The sequence below is a fragment of the Ictidomys tridecemlineatus genome, chromosome 1 (genome assembly GCF_052094955.1).
Source record: "Ictidomys tridecemlineatus isolate mIctTri1 chromosome 1, mIctTri1.hap1, whole genome shotgun sequence".
NCBI classification, from domain to species: domain Eukaryota; kingdom Metazoa; phylum Chordata; class Mammalia; order Rodentia; family Sciuridae; genus Ictidomys; species Ictidomys tridecemlineatus.
Window position 1 is genome coordinate 9,009,196 of NC_135477.1, and position 27,174 is coordinate 9,036,369.

The 27,174-nt window shown below is 52.3% G+C and overlaps 1 protein-coding gene and 2 long non-coding RNA genes across 3 annotated transcripts in view; all 3 read left to right on the plus strand.

Annotated features, from left to right (window-relative positions):
• The first annotated feature begins 937 nt into the window (after nucleotides 1-937).
• Nucleotides 938-8,591, plus strand: LOC120885642 (uncharacterized). The gene is made up of 2 exons (XR_013430465.1): nucleotides 938-4,467; nucleotides 6,614-8,591. It is a non-coding gene; the product is annotated as an uncharacterized LOC120885642 (long non-coding RNA).
• A 9,195-nt stretch (nucleotides 8,592-17,786) lies between these two features.
• LOC144366173 (uncharacterized) lies at nucleotides 17,787-24,498 on the plus strand. The gene is made up of 2 exons (XR_013425088.1): nucleotides 17,787-17,895; nucleotides 22,646-24,498. It is a non-coding gene; the product is annotated as an uncharacterized LOC144366173 (long non-coding RNA).
• A 1,397-nt stretch (nucleotides 24,499-25,895) lies between these two features.
• Fgfr2 (fibroblast growth factor receptor 2) overlaps nucleotides 25,896-27,174 on the plus strand; it is a 99,212-nt gene continuing 97,933 nt past the window's right edge. Inside the window, exon 1 of the mRNA XM_078034014.1 lies at nucleotides 25,896-26,365. The gene's annotated coding sequence lies outside the window, so the exon portion shown is untranslated. The remainder of the gene's footprint in view (nucleotides 26,366-27,174) is intronic.

Sequence of the window (27,174 nt, forward strand, 5' to 3'; positions counted from 1 at the left end):
TCTCCTTGTTAAAAAAACATAATTATTGCACCAAATTCAAATAATATAAATAAATAGGGGGAAAAAGAGTAAGAAACTAAATCACACAATTCCACCTATTCAGAAACTACTTCCATTAACACCTCTGAGTACATATTTCCAGATGCTTTTCTATGTAAATACCAGTTGGGATTTTTTTTTTTCACAAAAATGTCACCAAATCACACTGTGTTGCAATATGTTTTTCCTCACATAATTTACTGTGAACATCTTTCCATGCCATTAAGTGTTTTTTCGAAAGTGCAGTGGTGTACACTGTTTCATTGTTTGGCTCTATTTTTAGTTAATTCTCTCTCTGCTGGTCATTTAGATAGTTTCCTGGCTTTCACAATTATAATCCATAGTGCAGTGAATGGCTTTATAAATAAACTTTTGTGCACACCCATTCTTCTTTCCATAGGGCAAATGCTACAAGAAAAAAATCCCTGGGACAAAAGCTAAACACATTTTGGGAAGATGATTGACATGTGTCAAAAACTGTCACCAAGGTTTTCCGAAGTTATGTTCCACCAAAGGTGTGTGGGTGATTTTTGTCCCTGCAGCTTGATACAACTGCTCTCTTTTGTTTCCTTGAAGGTGCAAAATTATGTCTGAGATTTTCTTTAATGTGAAATTATTTTATTACTAGGGAGACTGATTATTTTTTATACATACAGCCATTTCTAGTTTATGTTTCTTCTTTATGTTTTTCCCATTTTACAAAAATGGGCCATCTATTTCTTGTTTTGGAATATTTTTTTACTTAGTAGAGATTGTTACCCAATATCATTTTCCTTGTCTCACATGTAATTTGGATTTTGATCTTCTTTGTGCAGAAATTCTATTTTTTTCTGCAGACAAAATTCTCAAAATTCTTACAAGAAACAAATTAGTGCAATATATGAAAGTTTCTATTTTATTGCAGAGAAAACAGAAAAACGCAAGCACATGAATTCTTTCCTACCAAGCCCCAAATTTGGCTGCAAGCACCTTTGATCCTATAGAAGCTCCAGATCACCTGGTTCCACTGCAGTGACCATTCGTCTGTCTTCAGGGCCAGGACATCTGTGCCCTGCAGCAGTCCTTTGTCTTGTCTGGGGCACCTGTGACTCAGGCACTGTGGATAGAAAGATCAGACAGACGGGGCCTGGCCCTTGGGGGTCCCAAAATTTAAGCCACTCTGGACGTTGAAGTAAAAGTTAAAGCTGACCATCAGGAACGAAGTGATGTCTCTGGTCCAGAGTCCAGGAGGTGGTCAGAGTCAGACCTGAAGCAAGAAAAGGACTTTGAAGGCTAACACAGGAGGAGCTGATGGCTGCAGATGCTCACCGTCCTTTCCCTCCCAGGCTTGAGGCACCCTCCTCCCCGTTCCTGTTTGCCCTTCAGCACATTGGCCTTGGTTAGGGTTCTTCATGCACAGGGTCATCTCTCCTCCCAGACTGTGGGCCTCCAAGCCTCGTCTCCTCTCTGGACTCCTTGAGCACCAGCTGCACAGCTTGGTTTGCACCTCCTGCAGAATGTGCATGGGGCCGCTGCTTCTCCCTCTCCTCTCTGCGACTTTCACTGTCACTGTTATTATCCGTCCATCCCCAAAGTTGGCCGGATTGACCAGCACTTCATCCAACATGGAAATTACAACCAACCATAATCTCTGGGGGAACGGCTTCCTCCAGCCATCGACTTTGCTCCAGAAGGTTTGTGGTAAAGAAAGGGGTCTTTGGTACAAGTGATGAAACACTAGGTCACAATTATACGTGTCTGCAGGCTGTCCTGAGATGAGAGCTGTCAGAACAGAGCTTGCTCCTCAGTGCCACAGGAGCATCCAGGACCGCCCCGACAGCAGTATCCGGAGGGCAGGTGTCTGTGTGCAGCTCAGCAGAGGCCTGGTGAGCTCTCCAGGGCAGAGGTCCGCTCTACACTGTCACAGAGGGACACGGAGACCAAGCAGAGCACCCTCCATTCGAAGAATCTGACTTCCTGGTGGCTGGTGTGGGAGTATCTATGCAGCAAGAACCAGCACTGAAGATCTGCACAGGCCTGAGCCAGTATATATAGTGATTCCCCTGCTCCTGCCACATCTATTATTTTCCAGCTTTTGAAGGACAGCTGTTGAAAACAGGCCTGAACTGGTTCTTCTCCTGCACAGAAGCTCAGCTCAGCCATCTTGCTGGTGTTCCACAAGAGCAGGACAGCAGGTTGCAGCAAGACCCAGCACTAAAGATCCACACAGTCGCAGGCCTGAGCCAGCATGGGTGAGGCCCCCTGAGGTCCCGTCCTGCCCCACCCCACAACACCAGCCTGCAGAAAACCCATGTGTGCAGATTCTGACTCAATGGGAGAAGAATGCCATACTCTGGCTGGGTACCTGAGACCCCAGTGCTGTAAACCCAAGGTCCCCGGGGCCACCAGAAAGGAACAGAGCGGTGTTTGTTATTCTTTTAAATGTCTTTCAAGCATCTGGCAGATCACCTTAGGTAGATGTGCTGCCTGTTCCAGCGTCTGAGTGGAGGAAGCTGACTCCTGTGCCTGGCCCCACCTGCTTGTCGTGGGGGACAGTCAGGACAAGTGCACACTTGACATTTCTTCCAAGGCAGAGTGTCTAATGCACTGCCAACCTTGGCTCCAAGGTGGAAAGCAGGTAGAGACCCCCTCTGTGCATTCATGAGCAACAGTGGTGACTTCTCACCACGTCACCCCGCATGGAGCCACTTCCAGTAAAAACACTCAGGGTCCAAACATTATTCCCTTGTTCTCTAGCTAAACTTGGGGTGTAAATGCCTGGCTTCTGGTTCGAGTATGGGCACCATGCAGCTGTGTGAGTGTAGGCTACTCTCTTAGCCTCTCTGTGCCTGATTTGAAATGTTTGTAAAAAGCAGATGGTCAGACTGGCATTTGATTGGCAGACTATGGCCGATGGGCCCAATCGAAACGGCCACCAGCTTTCACATAGCCCTTGAGGTGGGAGAGGGTTTTACATTTTTAAATCACTGGAAAAAAAATCAAAGAATGATATTTTGTGACAGATGACAATGATATGAAATTCACATTATGTGGAGTGCAATAAGCCAGACCAGACCCCCAAAGCTAAATACTACACGATTCCACCTCCACGAGGCCCCTAGATGGCCAAGTTCATTGAGATAGGAAACTTGCTGGGGGCAGTGGGATGGGGGTGGTTTTAATAGAAGCAGCTTCACTTGGGGAAGTTGACAAAGCGCTGGAGGTGGGTGGTGGGAGGTCGCTCAGCCTTGCGAAGGGGCTTCAACCACTCGAAATGGTTCAAAGGGTAAAATGTTGTGATTGTATTTTGCCAATAGAAAAAATTATATGGAATTTAAACTTCAGTGTCTGTTACCCCATGTAGCCACGTCCACTCACGTGGAAGCTCTGTGGCTGCTTCTGTTCTGGGGCAGAGGGTCCTTGCAGCGGAGATGGGACGAGCTGGGAAGCCTAAGTTATTTCTAACGATCTTTTCAGAAGATGTTTACCAAGCTCTCACTGAGAGTCAGAAACACGGTGTTTTTAGTAAGGGTGTGTGGCTTTGCCTCCCAGTGCTAATTCTTCATTTACTGCCTGGTTTGCTGCAGAACCAGGTCCCAACGTCACCATCTCCTTAAAGAGATGCTGGCTCCTTCAATGCTCTGCTTCAGTTTCACCGTCTGTGGGGGGTAAGACTTCATCTCACAGGATGAGAGGGTGGGTGTGTGCAGTTGGGGGTGACAAATAGGTTCCAGGATGGGGGCGATGGTGGTACCTTGACGTGACTTACTTAATGCCACCAAAGCTGCACTTAAAAATGCCTAATCTGGTAAATGTTATGTTAGGTCCATTTTGCCACAAGAATTTTTTTTAAAAAGAGTGTGTGTCCCGAGGTTAGAACTGTACCTGGTAGACAGCAAACACTCAATAATACAAGCTGACTGCATGAAACAGAGTTGGAATAAGATGATGGTGAAGATCTATGGCAAGCCTCCGGATCTCGAAGGGGCCCTAGCAAACTTCTAGCTGTCAGCAAACTTCCAGCTGCCGCTGATGATTGGCTCACAGCGGCCCCAGCAACATCTAGCTGATTGGCTCCTCTGCGGTGATGCTCATTGGGCTGTTTCCCTGCCCTTTCAGACCACGGAGCTGCTCATTGGGGGACTTCTTTGGCTCCGCCCACATGACCCAGCCAATCGGCCTCAAGAGCAGGAGGATTGTGGGAGTGGGAGAGGCTTGTGTTTGTGAGAGGCTTGTGGGAAGCCGGTGGTGGCAGTTGGGCTCTGAGGGTTTTTCCTGAGGAGCTGTTTTGTTTGGCCGTGTGTGGTTCTAAAAATAAAGTTCGTTTCTTTTGACAAGTGGCTCTGAATTGTGCCCAGCCAGACTGCGGCACCCGTCCAGTCCTGGAAGCAGAGTCCACCTGCCGGTTCTAACACAAGGCTTTGGTGCAGTAACATGAGGGAAAATTGGGTAAGCATGGGGGGGGGATTTTCTCCTAATGAAGGGAGCCACCAACTAAAGGGACTTGTTTGGATTCTTCCCACCCAATGACTCCCAGGTGGCCTAGGAGCTTCCAGCTCCCCCCAGTCCCTACCCCCATAAGAATCCACCAGAAATCAGCAGCCCAGCAGGGCCTGCATGGCTAGTTGGGAAGGGCTCCTGTTGGTCCTGGCTTGACTTCCCTAGTACCGTGAGCAAGTCGTTTCCTGGGAGATGATGAAGACCATTACTGCTGCAGAATTAATTGTCTTAATTAATAGTGGAACTCTTCCGCTTTGACCATTTACTATTTTTAGCAAGATTTCCCACAGTCAACTTTGGTTTGTTTCCAAAATAATTGAGCTATGGCAAAACTAACCAGGAGGGGTCATTTCGTGGTGGCTTTCGGAGGCTCGAGTCTTCTCTGGGAAATGCACGCACAGCGCCAACCAGTCACATGCAGCAGGGTCAGAAGCAGCGGGAGAGCCGGGGAATTCTAGAAGCCTTCCTAGATAAGAGGAGCTTCATCTCTGGTTTAAAAACTGCTGGAAGGAAACATGAGCAGAAAAAGGTGGTGGAAGCCACCGGCTCTCCATACCCGGGGAAACCGACTGGCAGGAAAGGGATCGCGAGACAGATCTGCACAAGCGCGCTCTGCTGAAAATCACCAGCCTCCGCAGAGCGCCCTTGGGTTTCAGCCTCAGCGTTTGAACAGTCTGGCCATCACTTAACAGGTCCTCTAACAAGCAGAAGCTTCTTTTCTGCAGGGCGGGGTGTGGGGGTGCTTTTCGGGGCCTTTCCTTGGCAGCCTGGCTTGGAAGAGGGGAGTGCGTTTTGCCGCAGTCAGATCCATAAAGACTAGAGAGAAACTTCAGCCTCTTGAGAAGAAACCCAGTCCACATGTGGGCACCTGATAAAACCCTGGGTGTGCTGGAGATACAAAATATGACAATCATACTGTGTGTGGGACTCAGAACAGGGGAGGGGAGGGGATCTGGGTTATGTTTTTAGCAAGTAAAGGCGTGTGTAAAGCAGAGATCGAAGAGAAATTCTGTAAACCTATCTTTACAGGCAGCATGCTGAGCAGACTTGTTTTGGGGGGAAACTTGTTTGAAGAGTCTGTTGTAGGTAATACATCTTTTTAAAAAAATATTTATATTTATTTTTTAGTTGCAGTTGGACACAATACCTTTATTTTATTTATTTCTATGCAGTACTGAGGATGGAACCCACGTCCTCAAATGTGCTAGCCGAGCGCTCTACCCCTGAGCCACAGCCAAGCTTCCCAACTTCTCTGACGTTCACTTTTCTTGTAATTAGGACCCTACAGAACCTTGGTGAGGGTCAGAGACTGCCTCCACACAACTCCTCTCAGCCATGTTCTGGGAGCTTAGCATCCACCGAGGGGACCTGAACCTGGGCCAGCACCAGTGTGCCCCAACCCGGGTTCTGCTGATAGGCAATGTGACTTCAGGTCACTCTTAACCTGTTCAGGGCTCACCAGTTGTATGTGTCCATAGGTTGAACTTGGTGATTGCTACGAATCCTGTCTATTAAACAGCAATGGCTCGCTCTGGTGACCACATAACCATAAGTGTTCCCGCTGGACAACAGAGTGCATGTCACCTTCAACAGCTAGCATGTGTCAAGTACTTCCTCATTGCTAGATAATGTGCCTGTAGACTATGATGTCATGTAATTGATTCAGCTTGTGAAGACCTAAGCTGAGGCACCCTCAGGCCACACCGCAGAGGTGACGCTCAGACAAGATCCTGCTGCCCAGCCAGCTTCCACACCGGCCACGGGGCTCCGCCAGGTGCTCCACCACCTACAGAAACATTTGTAGAGTGTCTGATGTCCTGTTCTATTCTGTGGTCCAGCAGAGCTCTCTAGAAACAAGTTCAAAGCCGCTCTGCATGTGAAGTGGGTCATTGCTAATAAGCTGAAGCATCATGACTTAGGCCCCGGCACAGGCCGGGCCTCGAGGGAGACTGGTAGTGAGTGGCCCCGCCTTTTCAGCTTGGCACACTGGGGAGCCGGAATAATCAGGGGCATTAGCTTAAGTAAAGCACTAATTTAGTAGGTGTGCTGGGTGCAGGGCATGTTTCAACTTGGTAATTGTCTTTATCCTGCACAGATGCGGGTCAGGTTCCCAGAGATGCCCAACCCTGATGCCAAAGAGAATCAGAGAGATCTACAAGGGGCTTAAAGAGGCAGCAGCACTGCTTTTCAGGTACAACTGGTTTGTTCCACACAGGGACATTGAGACAGGTCCCTGGAGAAGGTGCGAGTGAAAAGGAGGTGGCAGGTGTAGGAGCTTCGTCCTTTGAGGAGGGTCCCTTGAGGGTTAGACGTTGTTCTGGACCCAGTTTTGAGAGATGCTTATACATGCCTTCTTCCTCCATGACTCCTGGTCAGTGTCCTTCCCTCTGCTGTGGTTTCGTTGATGCTGGGCCGAATCCCCAGGACAACGGCCACATTGTCAGTCAAGTTGAGCTGGCTCTCCACTTGCAGCTAGGGGTCTCAGCTTGCCCATTTTGAGGCTGGGTAACCTCCACTGGGTGTCTGATCTGTATTAGCAGTGCCCGTCTCCTTCCCAGCCCCTTCCCCGCCCCAGGACACTGCAAGGAAAACAGAGGGACGATCCTGGCCCCGAGCCTATATGGGACTCCCAGAGCTGGGGGTGCAGGGGCTGGCGGGGTGGGTGCTGGTCAGCGGGAGAGCTGGGCTCCAGTGTTGTCAAGTCCACATGTGTGTACTTCCTCAGCACTTTCAGGACCTGAGGGCTAAGTACAGCTCTCAGGGATTTAGGAATGAAGGGGAAACCAAAGGTGGGTAAGTTGCTGGGTGCCCAGATGCATCTTGTGGTTTCAGGTCAAGGCCACCTAAAACCCATCTTCCATAGATCTCAGCACTGTCCTGCCTCTGCCATACCACACACCCAACTGGAAGATATATAGCTGTATATTTTATTTTTTGGTTCATTGATTGGTTGATTGGCAGAGGCAGGTTTATTTGCTTGAGTGTCTTGGCAGCCCTAGCAACTGGTCGAAGCACCTCTGAGCTCTACTGCAGCTCTCCATGTTGGCGACTGATGGAGCCATGGCCCAGGCCAGCTTCACAACTCCAGATGGTCTGTGGGTCTCTGCTGGCCCCTCCCCAGCCTCCCTCATCACACAGCACGTGGCCCCTGGACCAGCAGCAGCAGCAGCACCTAGGAGCCCGCTGGGCATGCAGAATCCTGGCCCACCCCAGGACTACTGAGTCAGCCCCTGCCCTTGTAACATTCCCTAAGCTTGAGGGGACCCTGAAGCATGAGTGGCACCTGCCTTGGAACATGGCTGTCCTCCTGCAGGAGGCAGGGATCCAAGGCCTAGAAGCCGGAGGCCCTTCACACCCCAGCCTCCATCCTTGTCCTTTCTTCTACCTTTCGTCCACCAATGCCTCCCACCTAGTTTTGCAAGTAGAAATGCTGAAGCCAGAGACGGCAGAGACCTGCCCTTTGCCCTCCACTGGCCGAGCTGGGTGACAGCTGCATCCCTTGGGAGTTGCGCAGCTCTTGTCCATGTCCCAGGATGGCTCTGTCTTCTGATCAAGCAAAAATCTAAGCAGCCATGACCCACTCAACCCACAGATGCCGGGGGCTGAACCACAGAGAAGCAGCTTTTCTCCATGATCAAGTGTCCATTTACTGACAATTCTTCAGTGCTACAAAATTTGAAGCAACCTTTGTAGGATATTTGGTGGCCATGTTGCCGTCACATGTTGGATGGCAGGTGATCAAAATGCAGCTGCAGATGGCATGGGCCCTGGAATCGATTGTTCAAATTATGTCACTTTTTCAGATAGGACTTTGATTTATAGCTGCAGAAACAATTTTTTTTAATGGAATCACAGAACTACTGCAGGGTTCTTTTGCAGCAAGGAGATCTGCTCTTCCCAGGCCCCTCACTGGGTCATTGCTCCTCCAACTCCTGTGCTTCCACCCAATGGCATTGTGCCTGGTGACAGGGATGGCATGTTCCCATTTGTTCCTATCCCGGGTTCTGGCATGCCAGGTGCTGGTAAATGTTGGTTGAATGAATAAATATAAACGAGTCTGTGACTCGGTGGAACTTGCCTGGGTTTCTCTGATCCTCACTGCAGGTTTGTCTACACAAAGTCTATTTATCCGCATCTGCCTTCACGTGGTTACTCACGGTCCGTTTTGGGTCCCTTTTGTTTGATTTCAGATTTGCCTGGGAAAGCCTTGCTAAAGAAAGTAGAAAACTCTGTGGCGACAGCAGCTAATGGCTACATGTTAATTGCAGGGAGGAGTAGGGACCCTCATGGGCAGTGGCTGTCCACACTGGAGAGCCACAGGCAGCAGCTCTGCCTTCCTGGGTTCTGGAGCTGCCCTGGGGCTGAGCAGACACTTTCTGGAAGTCTAGTGTGGTTTTCACATTAGTTGCTGGGGAGGTTCTTGACGCTGTTTCTGACACTCACCCCTACCTCCCTATTTGCCCAGAAATTGCTAGAGCTGGCCTCCTGGTTGTGCAGGGCTCCTCGAGGGCCCAGCTCAGAGGTCCCTGGTGGGCTGGAGATGTAACATCTGCAGTGTGTGTACATGAAACCAGCCAGGGAGAGGTGAAATGAGTTAAAAACCAGAAGTGCGTGAGAGACCCTCGAAATTTCCCGTGCGCTCTGTCTCTGTAGTGGTAACTTACCACACAGGAATCAGCCCTAGGATTAAGCTTCACTTTAGTTAGTTTACAGCACTGTCACTTGTGGAAAACAGGTGTTGGACAATGCGTTTGGAGTTTGGAACTGAAAGGTGCAGAGAGGAAGTGGCTTTCCTGGCCTGATGGCAAGGCAGACCCCAAAGCAGGCGTGCGCAACCAGTGAAGGCCCCTGTCTGCATCAGGAGCATCCAGATCCAAAAAGAGAAGGAAAGAGTGGTGAGGCCAGGCTGGAGCCAAGCCAGCACTCCCGCCCATCTCGCACGTCGAGGCAAAGATGAGGAGAAGGCCACTTTCCCTGGCTTTGCACCCCCAGAATGCCAGTCCCCTGGCCAGCTGGGGCTGACTGATCCTTCTGCCCCTTTGTAGTCAGCCCTCAGCCCACGAGCCACCATAACAATGTGGCCAAAGTGGAGGGAGTTCGTCATCCCCCAACAAGGCCACCTATGGGGGTAAAGATGTGGGTGCTTGTCACACCTCCCACCAAGGGCGAGGACTCTGCTCCTCTGCTGGACTCTGAGCCCACCTCTGACTTGCTTTGCTTGGTAAGATGTGCAGGATGCAACTTTCAAGGCCTGGGCTTAGAGAGCTATAGCTTTTCACTCTTGGAAGGCTTCTGCTTGGAACCCAGCGCCGTGCTGAGGAGATCAGCGGTGGAGAGGCAGATGGAGGGAGTGGGGCTGCTGGCCACCGTGTGAAGGAGGGTGAGTTGCCTCCAGCCCCCTGAGCCTCTGGATCAGCTTCGCTCCTGAGTCCACCACGGGAGAGCCGAAGAACCCCCTGGCTGAGCCGTCAGCCCCCAGAGCTTGTGATAGTGAGCGGTTGTCACATTAAGCCACTACATTTTGGATCATTTGTTATGCAACAATGGCCAGTGGAGAGACGCAGAGCTGGGCTTGCTAACGAGATTTCGGAGGCAGAGGACTCATTCTCCTCATTTCTTACTAAGCTGGTGCGTGGCCGGGCCATGGATCGCCAGCGACAGTTGGACCTGGCTCCCGTGTTAGAGCCAACAGATCCTTGCAGCACACCCTGCCCACCGTTCGTTTCACATGCAGGTGACCATCCCTGTCCAGTGTCACTGCTTCCGCGGCTCCCTGGTAAGCCTCACCTGCTGTCTGTTAAGTAACCCTAAGAAGCCAACACTGCCACAAACCTCCTGCCTTAAGTCAGGCACCCTGGAACAGACTCTGGGGCTGGGGCTTGGGCACAGGGGCTCACAGAGGGCTGACCTCGGGTTCTCAGCCTTGGAGAAGCAGGACTGGTGCAGATGAACTGGGCCGCGGTCATGGCCAGGCACCATGGGAGCCCTCAGAGTTGTCACTCACTGGGCGAGCTCTGGGTCCCAGCCCCACCCCACCAGCTAGGCTGACCAATATGGCAGAATTGGGGGCTCCTGGAATGTGGGACCTTTGATCTGACAACTGGGGCAGTCTGGGCAACCAGGAGGGCTTGGTCACCCCACCCCACACCAGTTGTTGTCCATAAGCTGTCCCTGAGGATGACATGGCCTTGGGGAGGGCGGGCAGGGGCTCCTTTTTAGCAGAGAGCACTTACCCACAGCGGCCCTTGCTGCCAGCCCTCATGGGGACAGAGGGCACGACTCCTCAGCCCCCAGGGAGGAGCAGGGCACCTCCTTGGCATCCACAGGGATTCACTTATGCCCCCCAGTGTCCCTGGCCATGTCCAAGTGACAGCAGCAACAGGCCCTGACATCCTTCTGGTTTCAGGGACATGGCAGCTCCTTCTGCCTGGAGTGTGTGGGAAGGGGAGGGGCAGGCCCAAGCCCAACACCAAGGGCAAACCTTGTCAGTCAGAATGAGCCTCTGGCGGGGCTGGGATGTGGCTCAAGCGGTAGCGCGCTCGCCTAGCATGCGTGCGGCCCGGGTTCGATCCTCAGCAGCACCACATACCAACAAAGATGTTGTGTCCGCCGAGAACTAAGAAAAAATAAATAAATGTTAAAATTCTCTCTCTCTCTCTCTCTCTCTCTCTCTCTCTCTCTCTCTCTCTCTCTCTGTCCCCCTCTCTCACTTTCTCTTTAAAAAAAAAAAAAAAAAAAAAGAATAAGCCTCTGGGCCCTCTGAAGGAGGGTCCCCTCTGCTTCCCTTCTTTCTCCCTTCCCCATCCGCCCCCTGGACCCTATAAGCCAATGTGTGGACAAGATGCAGCCCCCACAGATGGGATCCCTCCATCCAGGATCAGACCCATTTCCAGGTCCCTTTTCTCTGTCACCTGCGAGGTGAAGCCTTGGCCCAACCCCTGAGATGTGTCTGGGTCTCCATCTTCCGAAGCCCAGCCTCTGTGTCCTTGGACCACGAACCTCTAACAGTCAAATGCTTTCTGAGCACAAACCACTATGTGACCAATGGGCCCAAAGAACAGGGCCCACTGCCATGCAGGCTCTCAGCGAATGAACGAGTGAGTGACTAAGTCACGGCCTGGCAGGGGCCTGAGGGGACCCAGGGTGAGTACGTCCTCAACGGCGCTGCAGGACTAAATTCTCTGTCGTGGCTCAAGTCAAGGCAGGAAGTGGTGAGCTTTCCTGGCACCTCCTTCCAGCCTGAGATTGAGAAAGGCAAACCCCACAATCAAATCTCCCTCCTCCTCCTGCCGGTGTGTCCCACAGGGGGGCAGATGCCCACCTGCGGACCTCAGTCACTATGAAGCGGAGGCCCAGCTCACTGCCCAGGTGCCTCGCTGTGCAGGCTGACAGGCTGGCAGCAGCAGATGCTGGGGCGCGTGAAGGTCACCTGCCTCACGCCTCAGGCCTGCCTGGCTGGAGCTGGTGGACGCGCTGGAAGGATCTGCTGCTTGGCCACTCCCTCCCCCACAGCCTCCCGTGTTTCCTCTGAGCGGAACTTCTTCACACAGGCCCACAGGAGGGGATCCATAAACCAGGCTCATTAACCAGCTGAAAGGCAAGTAGCTGGGGACCCGGGCTGTGGCGCTAGGAAGATTCAAACACACCACATTTGTTTATTTTCTTAAAAGTTTCTGAGAGAATGTATATTTCTGCATGTTTAGAGATTGGCAGCCCCAGAAAATGAAGTTTATTTATCCACCAGATACACATCACATAAACAGCTGCACACGGCTCTGCCTCCCCAAGAGGCTGCCGCGCTGGGTCCTGATCCACGGCAGCTGAGCGACGGCCCCACGTTCCTGCACACTCTGCCCTCAGCCTGGCCTTGGGATGAGCCTGTGGGAGGCAGGCAGCCTGCTTCTGGCACTGGGTGGGGTTGAGACCAAAGCTCTATGCACTGGGGAGAGCTTCCAGAATCTTCTCTGGCAGTTGCAAATCATTTCATTGATGTGTTCACTCCACAAATAATGCTTGTTCCCAGGCCCTGTGTTAGGCTCTGTGGATGCCCAGATCAGGCTGGCCCCTGGCAAGCCCTCCTCTCCCAGTGGAGAGCCTGGAGAAGCAGTGTCCTGAGGGGCCTGCCTGTCCCTTCTGTTACCCCAGCAGCGACAGCTGTCCCTCGTCCTCCTCCAGCTCCCTTCCCATGAGTGCCTGGGGAAGTGAGCTCAAGGACGCTTCCGGAAATGAGAAGAGGTCAGGATGCTAAAGTGTTTGGAAGTCATTCTTTGCTCCCCATGAAACTCCGCGGCGGCTGGGGACCACTCTGCGTCTGCACGTGTTTTAATTTATTAAATGCGGACGTCCAAAAACCCTGGAGCCAGACCCCTGGGCTGCTGAAGGGATGGATCAGACCTTTCCTCTTCCTCTGCATCTCAGGGCAGGTAACATGAGTGAGCAAGGGGAATCAGCCCTGGCAAGCCGGCCCCAGAGCTATGGCCCCTGGAAGGCTAGCTTGGCAAGAGGGCTCAAATGCTATTTTTCTTTCTAGGAAGAGCAGTTTACACTTACTAGATGGATTGTCATTGGACCAGGAGAGGCAGAGGTTGCAATTTCTTGTCCCCAAATTGCTTTTCTTGGGAACCTTGCTGCCCTCGAGTCAGCCCCTTCCTTTCTCTCCAGCCAGGAGCAGTAGGACTCGTGGGCAGCCCTGGATCCCCAGGCCCTGTCTTTAATCAACCTGCCCTACCAGGTGCAGCACCCGAGGGTGGCCTCCCAGCACAGTGGGACTTGGACAATGGCCAAGATGTGCCTTTGGATGGACTAGGAGATGGGAGAGGACCACAGGATGGGGCACACGGATAAGTAAGGGGCCAGAGGGAAAGCTGAGCTCAAGGTGAGCGGGGCCAGCCAGGAAGGGAAGCCAGGAGGAGACACGGTTCTCCACCTCCTGTCACACACTCACTTGCCGTCCTGGTCTGTGCTCACAGTGACGCAGAAGGGACCCGGCATGGCTTCCAGCTACTGTTTATTAAGCCAGCCAGAATTAGGCCCTGTGCTAATGGCTTTTTCAGCCGTGTTTGAATTGTTTGGGGATGAATGGTGACCCTGTCAGATAGAGGCTCAGGTCTTACCCCCGGTATCTATGAATGTGACCTTATTTGGAAGAAGGATCTTTGTGGCAGATGTCATCAAGCTAAGACACGTTTGAAAGGGCCAGCCCTAACTCAGCATGACTTGTGTCCTCACAAAAAGATCAAGTTGGTCACGTGCACACAGGGAGGACACTGTGTGGTGATGGATGCAGTGAGCAGGTGCCGCAGCAGCCAGCTGAGGATGCTGAGGTTGGCCCGGGACTGCTGGTGACCAGGAGGAGCTGGCACAGCCCGGAAAGGCGCCTCCTGCGGGCCTCGGAAACAGCACAGCAGCCTTGATCAGGGACTTCCAGCACCCAGAACTGTGGCGGCACATTCCTGTGGTTTCCAGCCACCTGATTTGTGCCTTGTTTCCCCCACAAATTCATTATCCCATCTGAGGTAGGTGGAGCAAAGGACCCCCAAAATGTCCCAAATTTAATCCCCAGAATCTGGAAAAATAGACTTTGCTGACGGAAAGGGAATTAATGTTCCCTTGAAATAGGGAGGTTATTTGGGTGAACCTCAGACAGGGACCACCCTGGGGACAAGGGACAAATGCACTTCTAGGTCTTGAGTATTGGCCTGAAAGCAGACCCCAGGAGGCTTGGTGTGCGCCAGCTTTGTATCATTGAGGTCAGGTGCCCTGTGTGCGCTCTTGAACAGCTGGGGTAACGGCACAGGGCAAGATGCTTGAGTTGAGTACACAAAGCCAATTAGAGTCCCCACCCCTGCATGTAGCCCATGAAACAGGTCCCCTTCTTTGGTTTGGGGAACCACCGTGACGTCTTCTCACTGGAGCCGTCTCCCTTCCTAAAGGGAAGCCCCAGGGAAGGTCTTGCCGGCACCTTCACTGAGCCGACTTGATTCTGTTTCTACCATCACTGGGTGAAAAGACCCCAGCATCCGACATCAGACCCATCTCATCGCCTGGGGCCTTTCAAAATAGAGAACTCTCTTCCGCTGAAGCAGAAGCCAGGCGGCAGAGGCTCATTGTCCTTGTTGACTTCGAAAGTGGAGGAAGGAGCTGACAGAGGCTCCCTGCTGGTGGCCCTAACAGGAGAGGGGACCTGGGCTCTACAGCACAGGACAGAATCTGGCGAGCACCACAGAGCCTGTGAGGAACAGGGCCCTGCGACATTACATTTTGGCAAGCTCACCCAGACCTCTGACTATGACCGTGAGGTGGTGTATTGCGTGATTTGAAGCCCACAGTGTGCAGCGAGTCGTGACAGCAGCAATAGGAAGTGACTTAACCATCACAGGGGTAGCAGCTCAGGCACAGCATGAAAGGTGTTTTGGTTGGATGTGAGGTGTCCCCCAAAAGCTCACACATGAGACAATGCAAGAAGGTTCAGAGGAGACATGATGGGGTTGTGAGAGTCTTAACCCAATCAGTGGATTAATCCCTGATGGGGTTAACTGAGTGGTAACTGAAGTGGTGGAACGTGGCTGGAGGAGGTGGGAGTTCAGGTGTGGCTTTGGGTATATATTTTGTATCTGGAGAGTGGATTCTCTCTCTCTCTCTCTCTCTCCACTTTCTGATCATCATGTGAGCTGCTTCCCTCTGCCACACTTTCTGCCATGATGTTGAGACTCACCTTGAGCCCCAAGGATTGGAGCTGGCCTTCTGTGGACTAAGACTTCTGACACCGTGAACCTCAGATAAACTTTTCCTCCTCCACAGTTGTTCTGGTTGGGTGCTCTGAGTGGCAGAGTGAAAGAGCTGAGTAAACAAGAGGTTAGGTGAGCTTGCCCAGGTTCAGAGACGGAAACCCAGGTCTGCTGACCCCAAGTCCCCAAGGCTTGCCCATTCGAAGCTAAGGAATCTGTGGCAGTGGTAGGCAGTAGGTGAACTGAGTCTGGATTAGCGGCACTGGACATGACATGACAGGGATCTGTGGTCCCTCAGGTTGAGATGGCTTCGGGTGGTGCTGACAGCAGGTGGCTGACTCTGGTGGAGTCACAGAGATTGCTGGGGTAGCAGAAGGCAGGTTCTGAGGACCAAAGCCTAGAAGAGCAGCAGCAGAGCCGGCGCTGGAAACAGCCAGAAAGGGAGCCAGGGCAGGCACATCTACAGCAGGAGCTCACCTGTCTCCATCTTGAACAAGGGCTCCGTTTACCCCTCAGCTCCTCATCAGATGGCAGAAGAGGGGTGAGGGAGTCAGCCATGGTGGCTGAGGGGCTGCTGGCACAGGCTCTGTGGCTGGTCCCTCCTAGGTCCCCACACTGGCCTTGGGCAAGAAGGCAGAAACCAGGAGATGTCATTTCTTGGAGACATGGCCCCTGGGCGCTGGATAGTAGCCAGGCTTCCTCTTGAGAACAGGTACCAGAGACTGGCGGCCAGGGACCTGCTGGCAGTGACCACTCTGTCTCGTTCCTGGTGAACCCCGTGCTGTGATGGCCTGGGGTGTGGAGGCCATCACTGTAGCAAGAATTGATCCCAGCTGCACATTTCAGAGGCTCAGGCTCAACCCCAGGGCTTGGCACTTCATCCAAGAGGAGACCTGATTTATAACAGATGATGATCATCATTGCCATATATCCACATGGCGCTGTCAATCCGTAAATCAACCACCTAGAAATAGGCCCGAACTGCCCCAGAGTGGCCCTGGAAACCAACGCCAGGGGAGACAGTGCAGAGCTCCTGGTCAGGCCTATCCCCCATACTTGAAGGACTTCTCTGACCTGGGTCTGGGATGGAGGGAGTTCTCAGTGGTTGTGGGAGGAATGTCTGCCCCCCTGAACTTGCCCTGACCACTTGTCCTGAGAGAAGGGCTCTGACCTAGCATACAGCCGCCATAGGAGAATACTCAGTTCAATCTGAATTTCACAATTAATTTTGTTCGGGCTGGGGATGTGGCTCAAGCGGTAGCGCGCTCGCCTGGCATGCGTGCGGCCCGGGTTCGATCCTCAGCACCACATACAAACGAAGATGTTGTGTCCGCCGAGAACTAAGAAAAAATAAATAAATGTTAAAATTAAAAAAAAAAAACAACTAATTTTGTTCCAATGTGTATATGTACCGTGCAATATTTGCTCGTGCAATATCAGGGACTCATTTATACTAAAACTTTTTTATTATCTGGAATTAAAATTGAATTGGGCATTCTGCAAAAAATGATTAAAAATATTTTTAGTCATAGATGGACACAATGCCTTTATTTATTTTTATGTGCTGCTGAGGATCGAAGCCAGTGTCTCACGTGTGCCAAGTGAGTGTTCTATCACTGAGCTACAACCCCAGCCCTGGCTTTCTGTGTTTTTATCAGCTAGATTTGGCAATCAGACCTTCTGTGTTCTAAGTGGTGTTGTGTCTTATTTGGAGACAACGAGACCAACAATCGTCTTTTATTTCTGATTTGAAGCATAAAGGAGATTTTTACAAAGAAAATAAATGGATCCTTTCCTGGTCCACAGAAGATAGCACAAAGGGGATTTAAAACAAATGAAGGCTTGGTTGGATAAAATGAAGAATCTGCTGACTACAAAGATGAGCATAACAAGGGAATGACTTTCCGTGTGATGTTGAGGGACCTTTGGAAAAAAAGAGAACAAACTCTCTGCCCCAGACAGCGTAAGCCACACCAGGATCCACGGTGTTAGAGGTCAATCCTGACAACGGTTCATCCAATAGTCACAGCCTAAAAATAAAGACTCAGAAGCTCAAAAGGGTCGAAAGACTTGTCCAGGGTCACAGCAAAGAGAAGTACCAGGAAGTAAGGCCAGGGTTGGGATGGGATCCAGCAAGGGAGGTCTGAATGCCCCTAGTCTGGAAATGACACCAGAAAACACGTATTGATCATTAACCAGGAACCTAGCACTTCACTGAGGCACTTTATCCCATCTGCACAGCCTCTGTGAAATAGGTCTCAGCATTCCATCCTCCCTTGGTACCTGTCTGTGGGGTGCTGGTTCCATGACCACCTATAGATGCCAACATCTGGAGATGTTCCAGGCTCTGGTATAAAATGGCAGGGTGTCTGCATATAGCCTGCACGCATCCTTCCAGATGCTGTAGGTTATCTCTAGATATTTAATACAGCATAAATATGCTGTAATAGTTGTTCTGTCTTGTTTAGGGAGTAATGACACACCAAAGTCTACACATGTTCATTGCAGATACAATGTTCCCTCCACTTATTGTCTCATCTGCAGATGTTGGAAGCTATAGATCTGGAACGCCAACTTTGATACCTCATTCTGCAGAGGAGACTGTGGCAGGAAGGGGCAGATGTAGGGCCCACGCCACATCTGGACACAGGTGAGACCGGAATACATCCCCTCCCGCCACCACAGGGAAAGACAACGCCAAAGCCACACTTTTTCCTGTGACCCTGCAAACTTGACCAAACTCTGTCTCCACTTGACCAAACTCTGTCTCCACAGCCCCCCATTACCTTGGGGGTCAAAGAGGGCAATCTCACAAGGTCCTTGTGACTGAAATGTGAACACCCATTGAAGCCATGATTGCAGCTGCTTGGAACCTAGTGAGCACCAACGAGTGCCCTCCAGCAGGCACCCACTCTGTGCTCACGGGCAGTTGCTGTGGTTCTGCAAGTGGGGAGTCCCGAAAGCTCTGGATGACCTGATGAAAGGGCGGGTGGCAGGCAGAGAAGAGACAGGAAAACCCAGGGTCCTAAAGCTCCTGTTCCAGGGGGATGGTGGTGATGCCAGGAAGCAGGGAGGTGTTTAACTCTCAAGAAGCGTCAGCCCAGAGCCGGGCACTGATTGGCTGGGGTGGGAGTGGAGCTGGTGGGAAGGGATGCTGGCTGTCCAGGTGGACATGGGCCAGAGTAGAAGCTGGCTTAAGCCTGGGCTGCAGCAGTGCTTCTCAGCCTCATACACCCAGATGGAAAGATGCCACCAAGAGAAGGAACTGCAGGGCTCCCTAGAGCAAAGCCACTGTGTAGACAGGAGGAAGCCCAGGGACCTTGCAGAATTCTGCCTTGGGGCAAGACATTCAGTTCCAGCTGTGCTGGGGCAAGCTCTTGCATACCTGCTGCCGACCCGCCTTGACACCCATCGCTCATCTCCTGCACCTGAAAGACTTCAAGGCGGGGCGGGGTGCGTGGGAGACCACTACTGGCGGCTTGGCAGCCCCCTCTTTCATCCCGCCTGGCCACCCGCCCCTTGTACCCCCGTGTGCTGACGTTTATGGCCACAAGGGGGCGCTGGCGCCCTCTGCGCAGTCCCTCCACAGAGCAGGGAGAACAAAGGATCCCTGGGGCCGGCCTCCCCCGGAGCCACCTGCTTGCAGGATAGGGCGCCCCTCACCCTCCCGGGAAGGAGTTAATTTTTTCTCAAGGCTCCTCCTAGAAGTCTGTTAAAGAAATCGCCGCCCCCTTGATGGCCTTTCCCCCCATTCTGGGGACAAATATAAGAGCGCTGGGACTCTAAAAGGGTTACTGGGTCTGTGGTTTTACGACGCATCCTGCTCTGTATTCTCTGGCTCCTTCCCGGAGTTTACCAGGATCCTGGCAGCATCAGTTTTCTCCCTTCAGTTTATTAAAGGGAACTTCTTTTCACCTTTGGACAAAGTAGACAGGGCCCCTCGGGAAGTAGTTAAACAAAACCACACAAATCCACAGAAAAGAATGATCTGTGGAGATCAGATCATTGGCCTCACCCTAAAATGGCCTTGCCCTCGCTTCTAAACATACATCATCCACTGTGTGCAAACCCTGTGTAATGGCTTCCCAGATGCCACCAGTGAGAAACGTCACCATCAATCTACGGAGGGTCTGCTGGGTGCAGTCACGGCCCTCAACTGCCCCAACTAGCCAGGCAGAGCCAGCCCTGGGAGGCCCAGCCTCTCCTGATATGATAATCTAGGGGTCCCCCTGAATCCCTTCCTCCCTGAGATCGTTCCAGGTCAGTTTCCCTGGTTCCCCCCAGGGCTCCAGCGTGGCAGTCAGTAGCCCCCTCCCCTCTTCTCCAGGGCTCAGGGCCCTGCTGTTTCTGAGGAGCTGAGGGAACAGCAACCCACTCAGAGAGAAATTTAGGACCTGTAGAAAGTCTCTCTGAGACCAGGGGCTGCATCAAGGGTGCCCAGGATCTGGAGGGGATGCTGCGGGCCAAATCCCTTCACAGAATGGAACCCTCCTGTGAACCAGGTATTGTGTTTGTTAAGCCAAGACCTGCCCTGTGTGTCTCCCGTATTGCTCTCCTTCTGAGAAATGGAATTCTTGTCTCTAAACCTCTCTGGCAGCCCAAGTGCCCACGTCCAAGGCATGGGAGTAGTCCCAGGTGGTGAGCACAGGGGACCTGGGGCAGGGAGGCAGAAGCAGATCCTGGGGACTTCCTGGAGGAGGGAGTGAGAAGCAGGGATACCCCCAGTGCAGTCCAGCACGGCATCTACCATGACAGAGTATCCCGTCAGGTCTCCGCTGTCCAATATGGCTGCCCCGACCACGTGTGGTTATGGAGCCCTTGGGGGGTGGCTGATGCTACCGTGGGGCCCAAGTTTAAGATGTACTTATCTCTTAGCTAATTTAGCTTTAATTAATCACATTGGCTAGCTGGAAAGCAGAACTTCAGGAGGGAGGTGGCAGAGGAGGAGTGGGAGCCTAAGAGGGGAGGGAACCTGATACTTCTTCCTAATCTGCCCCCCCTGGCTGAAGCCTCTTGTGCAGTTTCTCTCTGGTCCCCTGGGAGCGTTGTGCGGTGGAAGTGGTCCTGAAGTGGGGAGTGGGGGGGATGGCAGGGCATGCAGTCTTTGCAACAAAGAAATGACATGCCATAAATTGCTCCTAACAACCGGCCAGGATTACAGGACTTTTCCGGTAGATACTCGTTACCAGTGGACAGGGATCAACTGCAGTGTTCCTAGACTGTGGTTTCAAAATACTGTAAAGTGGACGTTGAGTTCCTGTAACACTAGGCCAGCCTTCGGTGATGTATAAAGACAAGTCCCAGCTTCTTTGGACCTCAAGGTGGAGGCAGGGAATGTTCAGAGAAGGACCAGAGATCCTATGTAAGTTTATCTTTTAAATTGGGGGGTGGGGGGCACACCTCAATTATGCAAAAGAGGGTAGGTTGGAGCATGCTCAGTGACTTCCCCAGAATCACACAGTAGCCCTTTGACAATACCAGGATGAAGACCCAAGTCTTGCATGTCCTGGCCCCAGGGCTGTTTCTGCTCCCCACTTTGCTTGTCAAATACCTGGAGGCTTTGGGCTTTGTAGACCTTACATCTGACTGGCTTGGCTAATCAGTTAATTGACCAATCACTTTTCCTTCATAAGGTCAGATTGGCAGATGCAGGAGCCAAAGGCCCGAGGGGGCATGTGGCACAAGAGGACAGCTTTGAGGCCAGAGTCCCAAATATCCTCCCTAGGTATTTCCTCCAGCTTTTTATTATGAAATTAGTCAGTCCAAAAAGTCAGCAAGCACTGTATGCTGAGGCTGGGACACATTATGAGTGACACCTCTGCTCATCTTTGTGTTTGTGCCCTTTCTCCTGAGCCACTGGGTACAAACACCCAGACGTTTCATCCTTAGACTCTGGCATGGATCTACCGAGAACACAGGCATTTTCCAACAAAACCAAACTGCCGTAATCTTACCTAAGCAAATGAACAACAATCCCTGATATCCAGACACTTGAAGATGCTCCCAGTTATCTTTTGTAGTGGTTCCAGAATGTAATCAGGGTTCCCAAATTGCTGCTCCCTTGCATTTTAAGTGACAGACTTAGTCATTCTTTTGTTTGCGTATTTTTATGTGGTGCTGAGGACTGAACCCAGGGACTGGAAGTGCTAGGCGGGCACTCTACCACTGAGCCCCAGCCCTAGCCCCAGCCCCAGACTTGGTCATTTTTGGTAAATGACAAGTGTGTAGAAGATGTGTGTGCGTGCGTGTGTGTGTGTGTGTGTGTGTATGTGTTTGTGTGTAAGACTTTTAAGGGTCAACTTTTCCAACACAAGCCTTAGTAATTGCAATTTATAAACATTTCCCACTTCCATATATTTGAAAAATATTATGAATAAGTATTATCCTATGAGCCACAAATTGGCCCTGAATTCTTTCCCTATTTTGAAGACCATGCAGGTTCAACTGACAAAACTATAGGCATGTGAAAAGAGGTGTGGCAGCATCTAATACACCTGAACTTGAAAATTCTTTGAGGCATTTACAACCCTAACCCTAACCCAAATGCTTCTTGGAGCACTTGAAGGAAGGGAGGTGGACCCCCTGGTGTGGGTGATTATTTCCTGGAAATACAAATATTTGGGGAAGTAATGAGTTCTCCTGAAAATATCTCAGTTCTGCGGGGAGCGAGTGGCCTGTCCCCTGACTTCGAGTGGCCTGTCCCCTGACTTCGGTGGGTGGAATCACCTGGTTGGAGGATTGAGGGTGTCCTCCTGTGTACTCCCTCACAGTGTTGGGTCTCCTTAGGAGACACTGTCATGTCTCTCAAACCAGGAGAAACACAGTAACCAGGCAGAGCACAGTGGGCAGTTTTGTTTCAGATTCCCTGCAAAGTCTCAAAGAAGCTCCTTCTTTGGGTCCAGATGTGTCCTCCCTTGTGAAAAGTACTTTCTGCCTCCCTGGGCCCCTGCAGGTTCTCCTGTGGGGGACAAGGGTCCCCCCTCCCCCCCCCCCCCCACTGCAGTAAGGCCTAGCTCAGGACCTTATTCAAGACAGGAGCTGAGTGAGGCTGCCTTCCCAGGACAAGTCTCACCTCAGGTGGCCAGGCCAGGTTCTGCAGGACCAGGAGAATGGGAGGACATGTGGGCTGCAGTGGCCTCAGGCTATTAAAATCAGCTTCAGAACAACAACATAATAGCTAACATAATAATAATGTTGAAGGGTTGGTAGTTTGCAGCTCTTAATCCTCCCAGTCGTCCCTGGAGGAAACACAGATTCTCACCCAAGGGTGGATTTCTCAAAACACTGACCAGCATCTGAACCAAAATGTTTTGAGTTGGTCCTGTCCTAACTCATCCGTCCTTTTAGTGAGCCCACTCAGCCGCTAACATGTGGGAACCTTTCTTTTCTACATTTTGCAGCTAAGAACATGGAAGACTCAGAGGACTCAAGCAACTGGCCCCAAGTCACCCAGTTATTGAAGTGTGCTGCCCAAGCTTCGCTGGTGAAGAATGCTTCAGGAAGGACTGTCCCCAGGGAAGTCCTTGGCTTAGAGATTCAGGGCCCAGTTCTAAGTTTAGAAGCTTTGAGCATGTTCTGCAGTGAATCGATGGGTGATTTTGCTTCAGTTAAATGCCAGCTATTAACGTAGGGCGGGAGCTACCAGGGATCCTGCCCCTCCCTGGCCCGGACTAACCTGGGAGTAAGTGGCCTTACCACAGCCCTGGACAGGCTGGATCCCTGCTCTTGGGTCCTTCTTTCATGCTGTGGATGTTATTGAGATGTCAATAAGGAATGAGATTCATGATGTTGCAGGCAGTTCGCGCGCCCATGGGCAGGGCTTAGGAGCCCTTAAATGTCACAACCCTTATTCATCTAGCTTCTCAGCAGCCACCATTAAAAAGTAAATTATTGAAAGGAAAATTTCTGAGAGAGAGAGAGAGAGAGAGAGAGAGAGAGAGAGAGAGAGAGAGAAGAGGAGAGAGGAGGAGGAGGAGGGAACAAGAAGAGAGGAGAGAGGGCCCGTGGCAGCGAGGGTCCCACCCGCCTCGCCTCTCGCTTCCCAGCCCCGACGGGCCAGCAGCGCAATTTGTTTCTTGGAGACGTTTGGGGACAGGGCTCTGGTGTCCTTCCATTGATGTATCATTACTAGAGAGGAAGAAAGAAGGGCGTCCCGAGGGCTTTTCGGGGAAGAAAAGGGGGGATGACTACTCAAGACATTTTGTAAAGGGGGGAAAATTGGGAAGAAAGGGGCCCCGGCGGGGGGCGGAGGACGGTGAATTGCGCCCTTGTCTGGCGCTTCTTTCAGCCGAAACCTGTGCTGGCCTCGGTGGCTCAGTTCAAACTGTCCCCTTTAGTTCTTGCTGGCTTTTCTGCCCTCGCCCCAGAACCTCAACAGATTGGGGCTTATTTACCTATTCACACTCGGCCGTGGAAGCCCATTAATAGGCTTATTAGCAACACCATTCAAGGGAGGCCCTGGAACAAAAGGGGTTCCAGCCACTTGAAGGGGGAAGAGAGAGAGAGGGGGAAAAAACTGTAAAGAGATTATTTTCTCATTCAGGGGCCTCGCTGGTGTGAAAGCGTTCCCGGTCCGTCTGAGGTCACTTGAAGTCTAAATATGATGCCAGAATTGATTTTTTTTTTTTTTTGGAAAAAAAAAAAATTCCAAGCGTGCTTGTAGGTTTCTCAGAACTGCAGAGTTTGTTGTCGCGGGCTTCCCCACTTCAAAATGAGAGCCCAGGATACGGGGCTTTGGGTGGATGGCTGTCTTTTCACCGCGATGGAGAATAAATTCTGCAAACCGCATCTGGGCCTTACAGTAGATGCGCTGCGGCCCTTTCCAGGCGCGGGCTTCCCCGCCATTCAGCGGACACCCAGCTACTGATGAATGGAGAGAGGGACCCGCTTCCTGCACCATTAATTTATGTGAGAATGTGTTAACAGCGTTTCAAAGGCTGATGGCTGCACTGCGGGATGGGAAAGGGCTCTGTCCCCGGACCCTCCCGCTTCCCATTGGTGGGAAGTATAAAGATGTAAGTGCCAGCTCAGGGCGGGGGACACTCAGACACATCTCTTTTGTGATCCCAGGTCTGAGAACTTGAGAACACACGGGGATGGACAGAACCACCAGGCTGGGAGTGAATGGCTGGCTGAGTGTCACCGGCAAGAAGTATCCACTAATTAAAAGGTCCTGGGACTGACTCAGGGTACTGGACTTGACCCAAAATATCCCCTTCCTGCAAAGTCTATACACTGATGATTTTTTACTTGAGAAGCAGCCTACTATTTTTGCCGTCATATTTCCAAACTATAATTTTATGAACTTGAGACATTTGAGTGCATTGGTTACTTCCAGCTCCTGAGTGATTGACATAAAAGTCTTCCAGGTTCTAACACAAATGAAATGATTTTCTAATCAGGTGGCATCTCAAAAAATGTTTCTGCAAACGTCATAAAGTGTGCAATGATGGTGACCAGAGACAATTGCCCTTTCAAAGGCAGGAAGAGTGGATGTGCAGGTTAGGTTTCTTCTCCCTGTTCCTCTGTCTTCAGGCCTCAGGAGAATTCTAAAGCATTTCTGGGTTTAGTGACCTTTTCTAAAGAAAAACAATTAAGGTTTTAATCTATGTGGCCTTGAACTTATGCATAACTGCTCAGAATAAGAAGGGAGAGTTATTTTTATTCAAAAATAAATTATGCAGAAGATAGGTCCTAGTGAAAAAACAAAAAAACAAAAACAAATGGAAACTATGAACTGGGTCAGTTGCAGCCTGGTGCTCACTTGAAGAATCAGATTTTGCAGTTAAAGAATCTAAGATTCAGAGAGAGGAATTGACTGGCTTAAGGTCATTTAGCTGTTTATGGTAGTTGAGATTTTAGTCTCTATTCCCCTTCCCTGTGGTTCAAACCCAGGGCCTCACACTTGCTAGGTAAGCATTCTACCAAGAGCTACATCCTCAGGCCCTCTTGAGGGCCCTATCGAAATTAATCCAAATATACATAACTAAACAACACTTTTTCTCTCTCCTTCCTTCCTTCCTTCCTTCCTTCCTCCTCCTCCTCCTTCTTCTTCTTTTTTTTTTTTTGGTTGTTGTTGCAGATTTTGGTCTTTTCTAAGAAAGCCACACTCAAAGTCAGGCTTACAGGGTAGATGAGCGAACTAAGCAAAATCCCCTAATCACTATGCCCTCCCATAGAAGCGTCTCCGTAAATGTTGTTTGGAACAGAAAAATGCAACATCGTCCTGCAAACTGTTGCAAGTTGCTTCCTCTCCAAAAGCTTCAGTTGCTCTAAATTTCTCGCCGAGTACAATGGGGACGTTTTTTAAGGGGGTAGAGTATTCTGTCATTTGTTTCTTAACTTGATATAAAACAATGTAGGGCAAGCCGTGGGCCAGCCTCCCTCGCCCGGGAAGGCAGGAGGCGGTGACGCGGGACGCGGACCAGGCCTTATTGGGAGGACACTCTGGCACCCCTCCGCCGCCACCGCGACCGGGCCCCTCGCCTCCCCGCCGGGGTCTCGGGGCGGCTCCGCGGCGTCGGGAGCTGCGCGGGGCTCGGGGCGGCCCGGCGGGCGCTGATTGGCAGAGCGGGCGCCGCCGTCCAGGAAACGGCTCGGGTTTCAGCGGGGGCGTGACCCGCGGGCGGCGGCGGCGGCGGCGCGGGCGCGGCGCAGGAGAGCGCCGGAGAGCCGAGCGGGCGGCGGTGCGGAGCGGAGCGCGGCGAGCGAGCGCAGCCGCACAAAGCTGGGGCGCCGCGGGCTGCCTGCGGCGTAGCTGGCCCGGCGCGGCGCGGCGACTCCTCTCGGGCTGGCGGGGGCGGCCGCGAGCCCCCGGGCCCCAGGCCGCGGCTCCCTGCGCGCTCCGGGCTTTCGCAACTTAGGAGCAAAGTTTGGAGGAGGAAACGCCAAGCCCGGGTCCTTTCTTCCCCTCGCTCCCCAAACCCGAGGGCAGCCGCGGCGTCATGCCCGCGCTCCTCCGCAGCCTGGGGTGCGCGTGAAGCCGCGGAGCCCTTGCGCCGCCCGGGACCCGAGGGCTGCTCTCTTTTTGGAGTTTTCTCCCCGATCTTGTCGCTGGCTCCATCCCGACCCACGCCGGGCTCCGGGACAGCTCCGACCGAGGAGGAGCGTTGCCATTCAAGGTAATCGCCGCGCTGGACGCCTCCGGGAGCTCCGCCAGCCGGGAGAGTGGGCGCCGTGGGAGCCCGGAATGCAGGGCGCACGGTCCCCCCGCGGAGGGCGAGGGGAAGTGGCAGTGCGGGGGCGCTCCCGGTCCTCCCTCTTTGGCCAGATAGGTGATAGGGGAGTGGGTGCGTGCAGACGGCTGGCATCTGGGGAGAGTTTTGCCTCTAGCACCCCCATTCAGATGCTGACATCTGCCTCTGCCCCGACACCCACACCCTGTCAAACTTCGGCGGTCCCAGTCCTGCCGGCTGTGCACGTTCCTCCGAGCTCAGAGCGGGCGTACGGCTGGGGCTGCCTGCCGGTGGCACGGCGCCTTGGCTGGCGCTCGGGAGGGGTATCCTCGGGGTGCTGCGTTCCTGAGCCCGCGGAGCGCCCTCCGCGCCCCATCCAGTCTGGGGAGGGGGACCTTTCCCTGGAGGGGGCCGTTGTGTGTGTGGGTGTGGGGGGGCAGCGACATCTCCAAAGGGGTGGTGATGGCCAGAGGTGGCACTTTTTGGGGAGGGGCGGCTCGGATCCCGGATTTTGGTTGCTGGGCGCCCGGCGCCCGCAGCAGCAGTGGGCGTAGCAGGGAGCGCTGTGCGCCTGGGGCTAGGGGGCGAGCTGGACCGACTTTTCCTAGTTCGCCTGCCTGCTCTGCCCGCTGCCGCTCCGAGATGTCGAAAGCGCAGGCGAGTTCTAACTTGCGCGCTCATTCTTTCAGCGCCGGGGCCGCGCCGGGGAATCGGCCGAGGGCCCTGCGTGGCGCTGGCTCCGACCCTTGAGGCCA